At 40.0% G+C, this 16223-nt stretch overlaps 1 protein-coding gene across 1 annotated transcript in view; it reads left to right on the top strand.

Annotated features, from left to right (window-relative positions):
* Positions 1-4683: 4683 nt before the first annotated feature.
* The window catches only part of LOC145985273 (uncharacterized), a 102629-nt gene continuing 91089 nt past the window's right edge, over positions 4684-16223 (top strand). The window contains exon 1 of the mRNA XM_083119092.1: positions 4684-4764. The gene's annotated coding sequence lies outside the window, so the exon portion shown is untranslated. The remainder of the gene's footprint in view (positions 4765-16223) is intronic.

The raw sequence follows: 16223 nt of genomic DNA, 5'->3' as shown, positions 1-16223 counted from the left end.
CGCTTGGAATTTTAAGTTAACTATAACTTAAAGTTATAGTTTACTAAGGTACCTTTGGTGTTTATTACGAAATGTACCAATTAGCTCACTTGGTTTTCGGCCCAGCATTACACTTGAACTTCATCTAGACGTTTCCTTTGAATGTTCCGCCACTTTCTTGTATTGGATATGTCAAAATTCGTGTGTGAAGTTTGGAAGACACCATAAAGAGCTTCCAGGAGTCTGTGCTTGCAGTGAGATGAATATTTCTTACAAGAGACTTGTTCTGGATCCTTTTCAATTTGAACTCCAAGGGAACACGAAAACAGTTAGAATTTTCCAAAATTCGAATTAACAAAAACATCACATCATTAAAGATGGTTTCAAGGGAAATAAACTTCTATTCGAATTACCTGGTACTTCGAATTATCCAAGTTCGAATTAAAGAGAGTCGACTGTACGTACATGATTCCTTCTAATTAACTGACTTCTCAAAGCATCTCATTTGAAATAACTATGTTCAAACTAGACAATTCACTTAACCAAGATGCAAGTTTCTTCCCATTGATCCGTCTAGACTTGCGTTGTTTCAAAGTTAATTCTGGGAGCCACGGTAGGTCTTCGTGCAATCTTTTGTTTGTTGTCTACTTATATGGCTGCAGACTAGTTTCCGTAACCGTTAGAGCGCGTCGGACTAGGCTGCAAGTGAGAGGACAGTGCTTGGCAAATAACAAACAGGTGTGTAGTTCACAAAGTTTCCCGCCGAGTTCGCTTGTTATAACTGGACCGCAAAAGTTTATCGATTTGAACAGTGTTTGCCTCCAAGGTGAGGTGTGCAAACGGGCTTGGTGACCCGTCGCTTCAATACTCTGCTATGGGATATCCAAGCGGGGAGACACGTGGCTGGGGGTCTCTCCGATGGCGTAGTGATAAACTCGTCACCTTGTAATCTAGACCTACAACAAGAACTCAAGAGACAGGTAGCTGCTCGTAGATGATGCACGAATCAGAGTCAATTTTACAAAGAAAGCTACATCATCCAGGGGCAGATTTTGTGAGCAGAGGAAACAATATTGGCATGTACCCACGGCGCTGCCTTTTAGGGGGCGTCAAATTGTAACAACAGTAATTAATAACCTCTCTCGCAATTCTAAATCCGAACCAGTATGTGCCTCCACCGGGCATCGAACTCGGGACCCCTTGATTACAAGGCGACTACGTTATCACTCAGGGACGTAGCTAGGATGATCAGTTTGGGGGGCTGAAACGTAAGATATTTTCTATCAAACTATTATAAATTAATAAACTATTTATTCACCATATAAGCCTATACTGTATACATCCATTATATTATAGGAAAGGAGAGGATAGGAAAGGAGCAAGGGCCTCCTCGTTGGCGCATGGTAACATCGTAGCCTTGTAATCAAGGGGTTCCGGGTTCGATACCCGTTGGAGGCTCATCAATCAATAAATTGGAAAGGAATATCATTTTCTTTTGTAGCCCCCAACAATCTACGGATATAGACTCGCGATATCCACAGCCATTATTCGGGAAACTAAATGCAGAATGAACTCATTAACTTAATGGCTGATACACCAAGAACAATTTTATTTAGTTTTTAGATTTGTAAATTTGCTCGAAGAAAATTGAGAAGTAGATAAAACCCTTTCCGTTGTTTTAGATATAATGTGCTGGAACCAGGTTTACAAGTATTGGCAACAGTGCAAATATGAAATGTGTGCGTAATGAGTTCAAGCTAGGCATCTCATGTATACAGTTCATACCGGAATCGAATCCGGTATCTCTCAGTTCAAGGCGACCGCGTTAAGCACTATTCTGTAGGGTGGGCCCGAGTCTTCTATGGCATCTGATTGTTCACTTGGGAAATGATGACGATAAGAAAGTATATGCACACGTCTAATTTCTTAAAATTAATCTTATTTGTATGTGTAAAACTGAATATATGATGGCACTGGATAAAACAAAGTTCCCACACGCTCAAATGATTACGCTCTTGTCTTTGGTTCGGCAGGTTCAACAAGGGGTCCTGGGTTCGATTCCCGATGGAGGCACATAGTGGTTCGGATCTCGCTTTAAACTGTAGGTCCAGTTCCGATTAGCCTTAATGTGCATAAAGTGGACTTAAAACACCAGTTCAATTAATCAATCAATTGAAAGGTTCAAGGTTCGATCCCTGGTGGTCAGGCCGGTAGCCAGAATTTGATTTCGGAAGGGGCTTATCCCTTATCGGCAGCCACCATCTAAAGGCGAAAAGGTTGGGGGGAAGGGTAAATGCGCTGAAGATGAATTTATTGGTATATTGCAACCAAACATATACAAGATGTTTAATCCTGTTAATGAAGTAAATTTAATTACTACTACACATTATTAAAATGAGATATTTGTAGGATTTCGGGAAAGGACTGCAGCCCCCGAGCCCCTTCCCTGGGTACGTGCCTGCTTGTATTAGTTCCAAAATTTCTGTGCTGCTCCAACATCGTGAGGACAATTTGAGAAATACTTGAAAGCGATATGGAAGCAAATTCTGCTCTTGAAACTATAGGACTCGATGTGATGACCACGCGCAACCGAATGAAAGAACTCTTCGCAGGCCTTGTCCCTCAATATTAATTTTACTGACTAATTGTAAGTTTCTCTCGGCCTCCTCGATGACGCAGTGGTAGCGTCTCTGCCTTGTAATCAAGGAGTCCCTGGTTCGATACCCGGTGGAGGCACATAGTGGTACGGATCCCCGATTAGCCTTACTGTGCATAAAGTGGACTTAAAACACGAACTCGATAATTGGAAGGTTTTAGAACTAAACATGGCTTTTTATGCATCTTACAATTTTGCTTCTTTCCACCCTACTTTTACAGTTTTTCTTCCTAAGAATTCCACTGAGTGTAACACGCTACGAAACCAGAGGTCCAAGGTTCAGACATTGGACAGGTGTAGTTGTATCGTGTCTGTCCCATCGCCATTCCTTCGGCTCATCATTCATCATCATCGTCGCATTTAACCCAAGAGGTAGAAAAGCGGCGTAATGTAGAAATATATAAATGATTGATTTGGTTTATTTTACTTCGCTTTTCTGACACTTATTGGCTAATCGTGAAGATGAAAATGAGTGATGTGAAATTGATGAGAGGACCATCATAAAGAACACACACGCCCAGTCCGGGATTCGAACCCAGGACCCCTGGCATCGTAGTGCACCTTGTTAACCACTGCACAACAAATAGAAACAGAAAATGCTTGATAAGTAATTTGCTTCTCCATAACTCATGATTATATTATATAACTATTATTCGATGTATGACTAGGGATTAATTATATTTGTATGTCTAGTCAACCTTGCCACCTAAGCAACAACAGCTTCCGCATTGCAGGTGGAGGCTAAATGAAGAAAAATCACAGAAAGTCCGAAAGATATACAAATTTTGAAACATAATACTTATAGGAGGATGCAGACGGCTGTAAATAAAATTGATACATACCTAGTTTTCTTCCTTAATTGAACCGTGGTTTATTCTTCATTATACATGAGATCAACCACCCTGGAAGTCGAACTCAGTATCTTGTGTGGTAGTGAGACTCTTTTAGAATGTCAATATGTTGGACAATTGGTCGATCAGTCGATCCTGATCCATTGTTTCCAGAGGAAGACAATCTGGGAGCTTATCATTCGACATTTCACTCGCAATGTAGAAAACCGAGATCACAAACACTTCGTGATGCTATATTCTCGCGTTTACAGAAGTTTACCACCGCTCGGACCACAAATCCTACTTCAAACTATCTTAACGATATCAATTGTCCACCAAATCAACAGATGAACCGACCGCTTCGATGTTTCTCCGAATTTTCAGAAAGTGGTATTTTCCTCCTTTGCAGGGCAGGTCATTAGCAGGAGGGTTGAGTGCATGTGAGAAGAACCGCTATGTCATTCATTCCCGTGCCGAAAAAGGGACAAGCAATAGAATTCTGTTCTTGGAATTTGAAACGCATGGGGATATCTTTTCTGAACCATAAAATAATAAACCCAGAAAGTTCTAGCCACCCGCAGCTAATTATTCCTGTTTGTGTCGTTCTTTCGGCGCCCATGGTGCCAATGCAGGGCCAAATGAAGAGAAAGTGCGGGTTTTGGGGGATCCTGGATATGGTGTGCAGCAGGGAGGAAAAAGTGCATTTTCAATAGGTGTCAGACTTCCCTGACCGGGGCGGACCACAAAACCATTAACTGCATCCTCAGCTATCTGCTAATACATCTGTTTGTGTTCAACAAGCAAGAAACAGGGAAATAAGAAAGAAATGCCTTGCTTGGGTTCGCGCTACTGAAAATTGAAGAAGTGATTCAAATTGCAAGCAAAATTTACTGAAGAATTATTTTGCAATATCTGTCATCAAAGTAAAATTTTCAGCAAATACAGAACAGTTTCCCGGGGCCACGTGGATCTTTGCCGGGGCCAGTGCCCCCGCGTGCCCCCCCCCCCCTAACGACGTCCCTGTTATCACTACAAAATAGAAAATTCATATAATAAAACACACTCATGTAAAATCAAAAGTTCTTGCCTCTTGTATTGTCTAGTTTAAGCATATTGTGAATTTTGAGCATTCCTAAGATTTATTTGTCTTGCCAGTCTTGTTCACCCAATTAAACATGTATTTAATCTCTGATATTTTTTTTATTTTAGATCTTTCACGGAATTCCCATTGGAGTAACTTCAGTCTGGACTGGCTTGGAGTTTCCACGTAGAGTGTTCTAGGAACATTTCACATATAAGGTAAGCGTCATTCACTCCATAATTGAATTTTAAGATTTATGGACCCTCGTTTAAGGCAAGCATGGGAGAATCAATGGAGAATAGATCACTCAGAATCAAGGATATGTTTAAACAACTGGCAAAATGATATGCATATGTAGTGACACTTTTTGCAATTTTTGTGCCCTGAGTTCGAATTCTAGATCAGACATGAGTTTCGTTGTTTGAGTTGGGTTTTAAGTCCACCTTATGAGCAGATATACTAATCGGGACTGAACGTTCAGTTTAAGATGGGATCCGAACCAATGTGCAATATGCCTTCACCGGGTATCGAACCCGAGACTCCTTGATTAGAAGGCGTTGACGTTACCACTACGCCATTTTTTTCTTTAAAACTGCTAAGCGGCAGATTCCTCCACCTCAACATCACATCAATTGACTCAATTCTTTCTTCTTTTCTCATTCAGGACTCCAGGACAGATAAACACAAACATTCATGTATTACCTTGGATTCGAACCCGGGACCCCTGGCGTTAGCGCGCTGAGATAACCACTCCGCCACGGAGGCCAACACTGAGCTATCCGGACTCTGCTAGCAGGGAGACCCATGAGTTTCGTTGCGTTTCTCTTTATCAAAAATACTTCACCACCCATCCTCATCGTGCATGTTAAACAGAAATAAATCCAAATCCAAGTATGCAGAGGCGAAGATATAGTACAAGCAATGCAAGCACTGCTTGCATAATTCGAATATCATTTAATGTACTTAATGTTCTAACCGTATTTAGTTTCCATCGCACTCGATTTCGCGAAAAAATGCGGCCGCAAACTCCCCCAGCAGCTCTGTAGCAAGCACAAGCCTCAATGCTTGCAGCCGTTCTGCGGGAAAATAAGGCCTCCGAAGGAGTCACATGGCGAAGCGTGAAATTCTGGTGGAACCCGTCCACAAAGCTTCTACAAAAAGCTGTGCTTTCCGAGCTTGCGTGATTCCCGAAAATAGCCGAGTTCAACCGAAAGCAGAAGGATTCATCTATTGGTACGTTGCCAGCAAAAACTAGTAACGAATATTTGTCTTCATGAACACGTAAACAAGATCGCAAATATATTAATAATTGTTAGTCATAAAATAACTAAAAGAAGTTATTATCAGTGTTCTAAATTCCATATATATCATATTATATTACAAATTATTTTAGATTTCGCGAAATGTAAAACGCGTAAAAAAAGTTGACATTGGGAGTTGGGGCAGTGGAATTTCTGCACCCCCGTGAAGAGTTTTCTCAGGGAGGGAGGGAAGATTGGACGGACCTTGGTCCTGCACCCTGCTTCCTGGTCGGTCCAGCTCAAATTACGCCAGAAGTGTTGACCGCTACCAGTGTTTGCAACTGCCAAATTATTTACGCAGTAATTCAAGTGAGCTCTTTCACAAATTTTACAATCAATAAATTGACTGCTTTTGAATAAAACTTGGGGTGAAAATAAAGCTATCTGAGAAAGAACTACCTACTGATATTTGTACATGGCATAGAAGTAAATCGTATACATTCTGCATATTATGAGCACAAGAATATGTTTTAATGATTGATTGATTGATTTGTTGTTTTAAGTCCACTTTATGCACAGTAAGGCTAATCGGGACTGGACCTACAGTTTAAAATGGGATCTGAAACACTTGTGCCTCCACCAGGTATCGAACCCGGAACCCCTTGATTACAAGGCGACGACACTACCACTGCGCCATCGGGGAGGCCCGAATATGTTTTAAGTTCTATTATTATGACGCAAGTGGTGTTCCCAGGGTCTTTTTACGGTCCCCATTTTGTCATATTTTCCTTCCTTTGACGTTTTTTCTTAGATATACTGGGCCAAAAGGGGGTTATGTCTACCATCCACCCCCCCCCTTCGCCCCGGGCACGCCATTGAATGACACTATATTACTTAAATATTAATGTACATACTCGTTCTGCTGAAATGATTCTGATTCCTCCGCGTAATTTTTATCTCCAAACTGATATATCTTTCCTTTGTGACGGATAAAATTAATAGGTTGGTATCACTTTCTGTTGTTTCAGAGATTTTCAAAGTGATCTTGTGTGGATGCTTGCATTTGCAGTTGTGGAAAGCGCGTGGGATAGTGTGAGTGTTTGTTGCTTCGTGTTTTGTGCTGTGAATTTATCGGAATGAACGCGTATTTAGGAACGGTTGATGTGAAGTGCGGGTGTATTATTGAGCAATTGAAAATTGCTTCGTTTAGCTCGAGAGAGATAAGTGTTAAAATGAAAATCGTGGAAAGGGGTCGACCAACACCAAGAGTTTGAAATTTATTGTGGTGAGTACATCGTCTATGCATGTGTTTCTTTGCTTTGAAATGAATTTTTTATTGTTTGTGTTTAACTTTTTATTTAGTGTTTAAGTTACTCCAATGCGGTTTTTAGGGTGCCCAAAAATACTAAATTACATCATGCAGCGTAAAATAAACAAATGATTCCCATTTTTTTTTATCTAAATCGGTTTGGTCACCGTTTGACCATATTAAATAATAATGAACAAATAAAGGTACTAATAAGTAAGTAAGAAATTCCGTCTCCCTTTAGTCGTATGCGGAAAGTTCGCATATGCACAACGTTTAATATCATATGAATAACGTTACCTGGATTTTTTTAAAAAGTAAATGTGACGTTTGCGGATCATATGGTTTATTTTTAGTACAGTCACTTTATTACGATATTTTGACAAATCCAGCGACTGGGTATATGAGGCTATATACCTTGAATCTTTCCCCTCGGCATGTCGTTGTACTACATGTTTTGTTGTACTGAAACATTGCTTGCCTCCTTCGTAAGACTACGCTTCGCTACTGCAAGTATGGTTTTAAGGCACCCTCTTCCAAAGCGTTTGATTTGATTGATTGATTGATTTGTTGTTTTAAGTCCACTTTATGCACAGGAAGGCTAATCGGGACTGGACCTACAGTTTAAAGTGGGATCCGAACCACTGTGCAATGTGCCTCCACCGGGTCCCACGGGGTTCGAGAATCGTCCAAGGCATGTTAGTTACATTATGTTTCTTCTTGTGCTTTTTCAGTTAATTTCATAGTCAGTGATTTATCTCGATTGCATTAAGACATACCTAAATTTTTCCTAACCATAAACGTCCGAAAGGGAAAAAGATGGCCCGCCTCCCCTCTTGGAAAATGAAAGTCAACGAAAAATTATATTTCACGCATATAAATTCAATTCAGTCATAGTAATAGATGTTTATTATTGAAAGTCTTTGCAAGAAAATGATAACTTCAAACTTAAGCAATGTTTTTTTGAGGGGACAACACTATTACGGAGGATATGTGGCTCTTGTATTCCCCTGAAAAAAAATGTCCTTGCCCTAATAAATATGCTGCGGACGTCCATGTTCGTAACACTCCTCTAAAGTTTTCACAAAAGCCAAATTAATGGTCATGTGGTACTAATTTCACCTTTTTCGCCTAATTTCACATAAAATGCCTGAAATCGACGCAGTTAACGGATGGAAAATCGGCGCTCGGTGACCGAAAACCGCGCTTAGTCACTTACCGCACGTCATATTTGTACTAAGAGAAGCATGTAAGGAAGGCATTTGGGCAATCAAATTGGGTTAAGTATTTGTTGCTCTTCTGTCAGTGTTCATCCAAATTGTATCATTTGGCTATCCATTGTATTTGCTAATTACCCTTCTTCGTTTTCGTCCTGTTATCCCGATTGTCTCCCCCATCCCCTTGCCCTGAAGCCTATTGTTAAGACGCTTCTCCGCTCAAAGGCAGGCAATTTCCTTCGTGAATTGTTCAGTTGGGGCCCCATTTTTCCCTCCGACGATCAACGTCTGCTCCCATTCCACGCGATCGGGGGAACATCCTTATCTCTATCCTGACAGCAGCGCTGAGCAGGCGAGACAATCTTCCCGCATTCTCCCCCCCCCCCCTCACACTTCCAAACAGGCACGAATCTTACCGCGTTCCTACAACTGCATCGTCTTCATCCCTCCACTGTGCATCGAATACGCTCGCTTCTTACGAGAAGATAACGGATTTTTATTTAATGTCATTACCAGCGATCGAAGTGGAAATTGTTTAGGTGCTGAGCCTTGGGACTATTTTTCTCGTAGCTTTTACATAACATAGAATAGAACAGGTGTGGGCCTACCTCTGTGGCTGAGTGGTTAGCACAGTACGCTACGGCACCAATGCTCCCGGGTTCGAATCCCGGTTTGGACATTGGTGTTCGTGCATCAATTTCATTGTATCATCTCTCGTCCTCATTTTCGCCATTAGCCAAAAGTGGCAGAAAAGCGAAGTAAAAGAAAACAAATCAATTAAGAACAGGTGGGGGGCTGAGCTTTTTGTTTCTAGTCCACTTTATGCGCCTATGGGCTAATCGGGACTTGGGCTACAATTCAAAAATGAAAACCGAACCAATATGAGCCTCCATCGGATATCGAATCAGGAATCCCTAGATTGCAAGGATGACGCCATCGGAGAGGCCCGACAGGTGAGGGGGGGGGGGGGTGTTTTGCGTAAATTTTCAAAGCTTGGGGGGTGGTAGAGTTAAACTCTACGCAACCCCCTTTCACTTCGTACACTGCGGGCTGTTCTCTGCTTATTATTTTTTATTATTCCTTCCTTCGTAGTAAAATATAGGGTTTAATGTATTACATTCGTTACACGTTGATTGAAGGTTAATGAAGCATTTTCATAGTGCCTTTAAATGCCAGTTTTGAGAGTTATCTAAATGCACAAACTCACTGACACTCACACACGTCCATATACCACTAAAATGCAAATGTGTGGTCTAAGAGAAACATATACGGTCCATGTAACATGCGTGTATTCGATTTTATCGTGTCGAGTCGAGATGTTGCAACACTGATTGTCATTTGCTTCATTAATATCTATGGTAGTTATGTAGGTATTTTAAAAATTGTCATTGAACTCGACATTGAATGTGTTACATTTAATATCAACCGTAGAAAGTGTAATGCAAAGTACATTGTAACAGCAAGAGTGGTCGTACGTTGTTTAAATACTCGGACTTATTATAGAATTAAAAATTATAGATTCTCAAGTTTGGACTCCTAAAAATTAACCAGTAGACCTACATAAAAACGAGTTACATCGAAATTTAGCTTATTCAATTCTATTACTTATCGTCGTGAGAACAAGAAAAAAAGGACAGTTTTCTTTTAAGTTTTGCAAACGATCGCTATCTATGAAATTCTGTAAATCAAAAACGGGTTGTCTGATCATTATGAAATTTTAGTAGGGTGCAAGCAGAAAGGTTTTAAACACAATTATTAATTTTCAGGTTTAAAAAAAAGCGTTATTTTCAATTTTTCCAAAACAATTTTTTGTTGGTATTGGGTAGTCCTACAAATACAATATTGATCTTGCTTTGGAGCTATTTGCATCTGTTTTTAAAATGCATTGTCATTGTCAATTCACATTGCGAAACCGATTTCATACAGATTTTTATTCAGCGGAGTAAAGCTGTTTGCGGAACGTTGCAATACCGCACGCACTGACTCGCAGCGCCCGCCGGCAGTTTCCGCGGTTCAACGGACATCGCTGTGTGCCGTGTTGCCGTGCCATACTCGAAGAAATTGGTTAGCATAGATTAACGTAGGATTGAATAAGCTAAATGTTCATGTAACTCGTTTTTATGTAGATCTGCTGGTTAATTTTTAATTGGAGTCCAAACTCGAGTATATATTATTTTTAATCCCATTGTAGTGCATAGCTCGTTTTGTTGTTTATGCAGATGCGTTATTCAGCACCATTGTTGGTGCCTTCTTCCACCATTGGCTATCAAACACCAAGTATAGAAGCCATATGTGTGTCGGGCGATCGAATCCTCCTCTCAATTTTTCCTATGGGAACGCATTACGTGATACGGGTTCGAGTCCCCGCATCGGCACGGATGCGTGTTGCTCAAAAGTGGCAGACAAGACAAGAGACGCAAAATGAAAAATTGAAAAACACGAGCAAATTTCTCAAACATTTGCAGCCACAAACAACGCTATATCTTGTTTGTAATGATTCCATCTTTAAAGTAGACCTACTGCGTCGGATGAATCCTTTCTTGCCTCAAGTCTTTGGAGAAACTGCATAAAAATTAGCGCCCGAGCAGGGACTCGAACCCTGGACCGTTAGGTTAAAGCCTAACGCTCTACCGACTTTTTTTTAATTTTTATTTATTTTTTTATTTTTTATTAAAGGAAAGCCCCTATGCGAATTCCGTCTACAAAACACTTGCAAAAGTCCATCCTCCTGCAAATGTTAAATATCCAAAAACCTCAAGAGAGACATAGACTGGCGGACCATATATTTCTACATAAAATAGTGAATGGCAACATCAGAAGTGACCGCCTTCTTCAGGAAATTCACTTTCGTGTGCCTACCCGCTCAACAAGAAGCACTCAACTTTTTGCTTCTCAGAAGCCGAGATTGTGCCTCATCCGGCGCTCTCTGTTCTCTAGACTGCCCAGTCAATATAATAATCTAGGAAGCCAAATAGACATTTTTGCAAATCTAGACCGCTTTAGAAGAAAGGTAACTAAAAGTATGTAAGTCTCTTAACCATATGTCATTTCTTGTATGTTATTATTTTTGTTGTATTATGTTATTATTTTTGTCCTCATGTTCTATAAAATCGTTCCAATGTAAAATGGCTAACGCTGTATTTGGAATCTTCTATTAAATAAATAAATGAAATACATAAATAAATGTTATTGGTTCGTACTTAGTATTATACGGACTACCTCATTTTGCTCAAGGTCAAGCGTTCAATTCAACGCCTTTATCGTTTGTTTGTTTGTTAGGTTAGGTTTGGTTAGGTTAGGTTAGGTTTTACATGTGGCGAGATGGTCTGAAATCAGGTAGTCCGTATAATACTAAAGTACCCACACTTCATAAAAGCAACTGCTGCGATTCCAAAGACAATTTCGGGCCTCCTTGATGGCATAGTGGTAATGTCGTTAACTTGTAATGAAAAAGTCCTGGGTTCGATACCTGGTGGAGGCACATAATGGTTCTGGTTCCACTTTAAACTGTAGGTCCAGTCCAGGATTATCCTATCTGTGGACTCAAATAAAAAAAATCAAACGGAAGACAGGTTCGCAGTGGTCTTCTCTCCTCGATGAACAGCACTATACTAGGGCAGTTGTAGTCTCGGCCGCGAACCCTTTCCTTTCACCTACACTGTTGTGTCAATGGGGTAAAAGGGTCTCAATGTTCAATGGTCTCAAACCTTTGTGGTGGAAATTAAGGGCTGTTCTTAATAAAAGTTATTTTTAAACTTTCGCGGAAGGTTTAAACGTTTTTGAGCAACATTCAGGGCTTTTAGGCATTTATAGGAATTTTAAGCCCTAAAGAATTTTAGTACAGGGGTGAGATGTACTGTACATGAAAAGCAAAGTCATACGCCTAGGACATAGCAAAAAAAGAAGAGGTCTGGAACTATAAATTATTTCCTAGTTAAAATCCTATGCGATCATATTCATATGTCTAGACCATGATTGGTTGTAGGAGTACCTCTAGAGTCCCAAATGAGCTATCTATAAGCATTGTGTATATGCTTATCTACCTAATTCCTGTCCTCTGTTGTAACGAAGTCGTCCTAAACTAATACAAGTGGCTTCTGATATATCCTATTTGTTTCTCAAATGGTGGTTGTGAAAGAATCTTGCGCGTAAGAATACAGTGCATGTGATTAAGCAATATCACTCAGCGTAGCTCCTCTGTTGAAGGTGTAGGACCTTATACATAGCCTATACCTTGTATTATGAGCTGTACAGCTATGACCAATATATTCATGAGCAAAATAACACCAGAACTAACACACAGGAAAGGAACTATTTTTTCTGAGAAACTCTGGTTGTTCGAATGGTGGATGTGCAAGAATATTGCGCGTAGGAATATAATAATAACCCGTGGCTCTACAGCCCGTAAGGGACTTGGCCTATCTCCCGACTGCCAGTTTCCCTACCACAATCCTACCTAGAGGTGTGGAGATCTTCAACCGGTAATGGGGTGACGTGAGGTCAGCACGTCGAACCTCGAGCCGTTATAGGAGATTTTTATGACCGGGTTACGCTACTCACTCGTAGCTCCCCAATTTCTTCACGCTGGTGAATTGTCACCGGTCCTATACACAGGCCAAAACCCAGAGACTGAACCCATGCCGTCACCCAGTCGGAGCGTAAGAATATAGCGCATGTGATAAAGTTATGAGACCTTAGACAGGTGATCCGATTGAGATGTCAGAATAAGTAAGCGGTATCTCTGTATCTCTGAGCTGTTTGTTATAATATAGCAGAAAAATATGAAAATTTCGAGTAAGTGGGTATTTGCAAACTTCAACCACATAGCACCACCGGTATGTGTGGTAGCATGCGTCTGCGGCATGACAACCATCTTTGTCTACCATGCACACTACCGCCGCCATAAACTTGTATATAATGGTTTACTTTTCTATTATGAGTTGTACGTACCTCTACGACCAAATACATTCTTTGACAAAATAACACGAAAATAGAACTGTTTCTCCGAAATCATGTGGTGTTTGTTCATATTAACGTCCTTCTTTCAGTGCATGGAGAATAAATACAATAATTTCCATGACTTCTTTGTGTGCTACATAGTGGAAGCACCTGACTGTTCCATTGAAGCTTATACTAGCTGTCGACAAGCGAATAACGGTCATGACCAAAGCTGAAATTTTGCCTGAGAAGTATCTAGTGACTACAATTTAAAATATACATGAAAAGCGCATTATATCGTGCATTGAAAGGACAGATTCGATATCCGCGAGGTGGGTGACAAAACCCCTGCTGATATATGTACTCGGCGCGTCAATCATGTCGCATGGAAAATAAACCCCAAAGGATCATAAATGCTATTTTGTCCAGCATGAAATTACAACAACTTTGTTTACACTGTTGGAAATTAACGCGCTTTTCTCGCCTGCCAATCTCTGACACCGGAAAGTTTTATGTGCATTAATGTTGTTGTTTGTTAAAGTTGATAATTCTATTGTGGTTGCTTTCCGTCGCTCTTCTATCGCTGATGGAATTGACAAGAATGAAAAACATAGAGAACGATAATGCCTTGTTGCTTGTGATAATATCAGCTTTCCAAAAAACGTTTGTTTTAAGCCCACTTTTAGAACAGGACAAACAGCTGAAAGTTGGATCCTAACAACTAAACTAGTGCACGACAATATTATCAAAACAGGACAAATATTGCACTAAATTTCAAAGTTACTGAACTAGAAGCTAATGCGTTGCCACCAAATGGGCTAAGGTGGGATCTAGCCCACCGAAAGATAGTTTTAGCCCACCTTTCTGCCCACCAGCATGATATATATGGCACACGTTCAGTATCATAAATGGTTGAGGAAAGGGAAGAATCACCTGCATGTGTGTAGATAAAGAGAACAAAAGAGAAAGGGAGATAGATTCAAAAAAGAAACGGGTATAAGAAATGAGTCAAGCAAAGATAGAAAAAGTGATAGGAAGAGACAGACAGAAGAGAAAGAGAAAAATAAACGTAAAAATAAATAAATATACAATACATAACATAAAAATATAACCCGTGGCTCTGCAGCCCTCGAAGGGACTTGGCTATCTCCCGACTGCCCGTCCCCCTCCCACAATCCTACCTAGAGGTGTGGAGATCTTCATCACTCGTAGCTCCCCAATTTCCACAGATGGTGGGTTGCCACCGGTCCTATGGGGGCTATTCACCGGATGTTTACATTTCTGTGCTTCCTTGGCGCGAGCGGTAAATTTACTTCCGGTTTTCAATAGAATAACATGGAGTTCAAAGGTGTAAAGACAGTATCTTAAGAAAAGGCGACAATCATTATGTGGCTTATGGTTACAACACGAGGTTGGGAACAAAATATGTTTTCTCGGGTATCTATATATAGTTTTCAAACAGATCCGATACGGAAAAATCAGTGGATTCAGGCAGTAAAGCGAAAAGACTGGACACGAACACGAGGGAATGGGCTCTATAATCGACACTACATCACCGGAGTAATTCAAATGAAAATATTTTACGTGCTTCGAAAATCATAATCGTCTAACGAACATGTGTCGACTATATTTTAGAATTGGAATCGTTTATAATCATCCAGAATTCCAAAAATTATAATTTTATAATTTAATGTAATCAATGTAAACTTTATTAGTAAAATAAAGTCTTTTCTTGAATGACACTTGGAAAAGTTAATAATAAAATACAAAAACTGTGCATTTCAGTATTGTAACTGTTGTGCTGGATATGCACTCGAATAGCATTAATAAATAAATAATAATAATACATTTCGAATAAAATTTGTTTATTTCATTAATTTAATAATTATTTATTGTATAATATTTATAACAGTTGTAATTATTATTATTATTTCTACTATTCTACTTTTATTACTGGCCTTTACCCATACAAAAATTTCTGACAACGCTCTCTCTAATCCATATGCAGAGATGCGGCGATGACAAAGCAAAATAATAAAGATATTGCTTTTTAAATATTTTAGAGAAGAAGAAAGAATAAATCAGAATATTCGCATATTTGAGCGAAATCAGTCAAGTAACACCATTAAAGAGCTAGAAATACGCAAGAGATTCGCTAAGTTTAGCGCATCGAAATGAGAGCCCAGTTCTACACCCCCCTCCCCCGTGCCCAACCGTCCCGCTGAGTTTCCGTTGAGTGCAATGGTGTCAGGCGGGCCCATTCCACCATGAGGCGGGCCAGTTCATCGCTGCAGGTCTGCGATATATTCCTTGGGTCTGCGAATCCAAGGTGTTTCGATCGCTTTTCCCCCGCTTTTGAAGATCTGGTCATAAGAGACCTTTTTTTTTTCAGCCTCCTTGTTTACAAACACGGCAGGGTTTCTGTGACATCAAGATGAAACTTCTCAGAATGTGCAGCACTGTAAAGCATGCAACGCTCTTGTTTTTTTAAGAAAAAAAACATATTGAAGAGCATCGCAACGCAACTTACATAAAATACATGAAAGTAATGGTGCATAGAGAAAAATATAAGTAAGTAAAAGTATAAATTTCCCCAGGGTTAGTGCTAGAAAGAACTGAAAAAAAAAAGCAGTTCTGGATCCATTCTATTTTCTTCATAGTATTTCATCTTTTAATTTTTTTTGGATCCTGCGGTTCAAATATCGATTTCTGGTGAAAAAAATATTCTTGGTTTACAAAACACGAAGTTCGGGCGGTCTATTTTATGCCATTTTCCCGACATTTCGAAATTCAGGTAAACCACAAGAAGTGGGAGGTCATTATCCGACATCACAGGCTCAGGGACCGATATTGTGGGGGGGGGGGGGAGTGTTATCTACTCCCTAAAAGAAACCAGAGGAGGGGACTTCCTTTCTGTCCCTTTTCCCTAACATTCATTATCACTTTAGAATTTCTATTTAAAATGGACAGAGAGA

Source organism: Lepisma saccharinum, chromosome 3 (assembly GCF_977018435.1).
Source record: "Lepisma saccharinum chromosome 3, izLepSacc3.1, whole genome shotgun sequence".
In the NCBI taxonomy this organism is placed as follows: domain Eukaryota; kingdom Metazoa; phylum Arthropoda; class Insecta; order Zygentoma; family Lepismatidae; genus Lepisma; species Lepisma saccharinum.
Note: the sequence above shows the minus strand (reverse complement) of the source record. Positions and strands in the feature narration are given on the sequence as shown.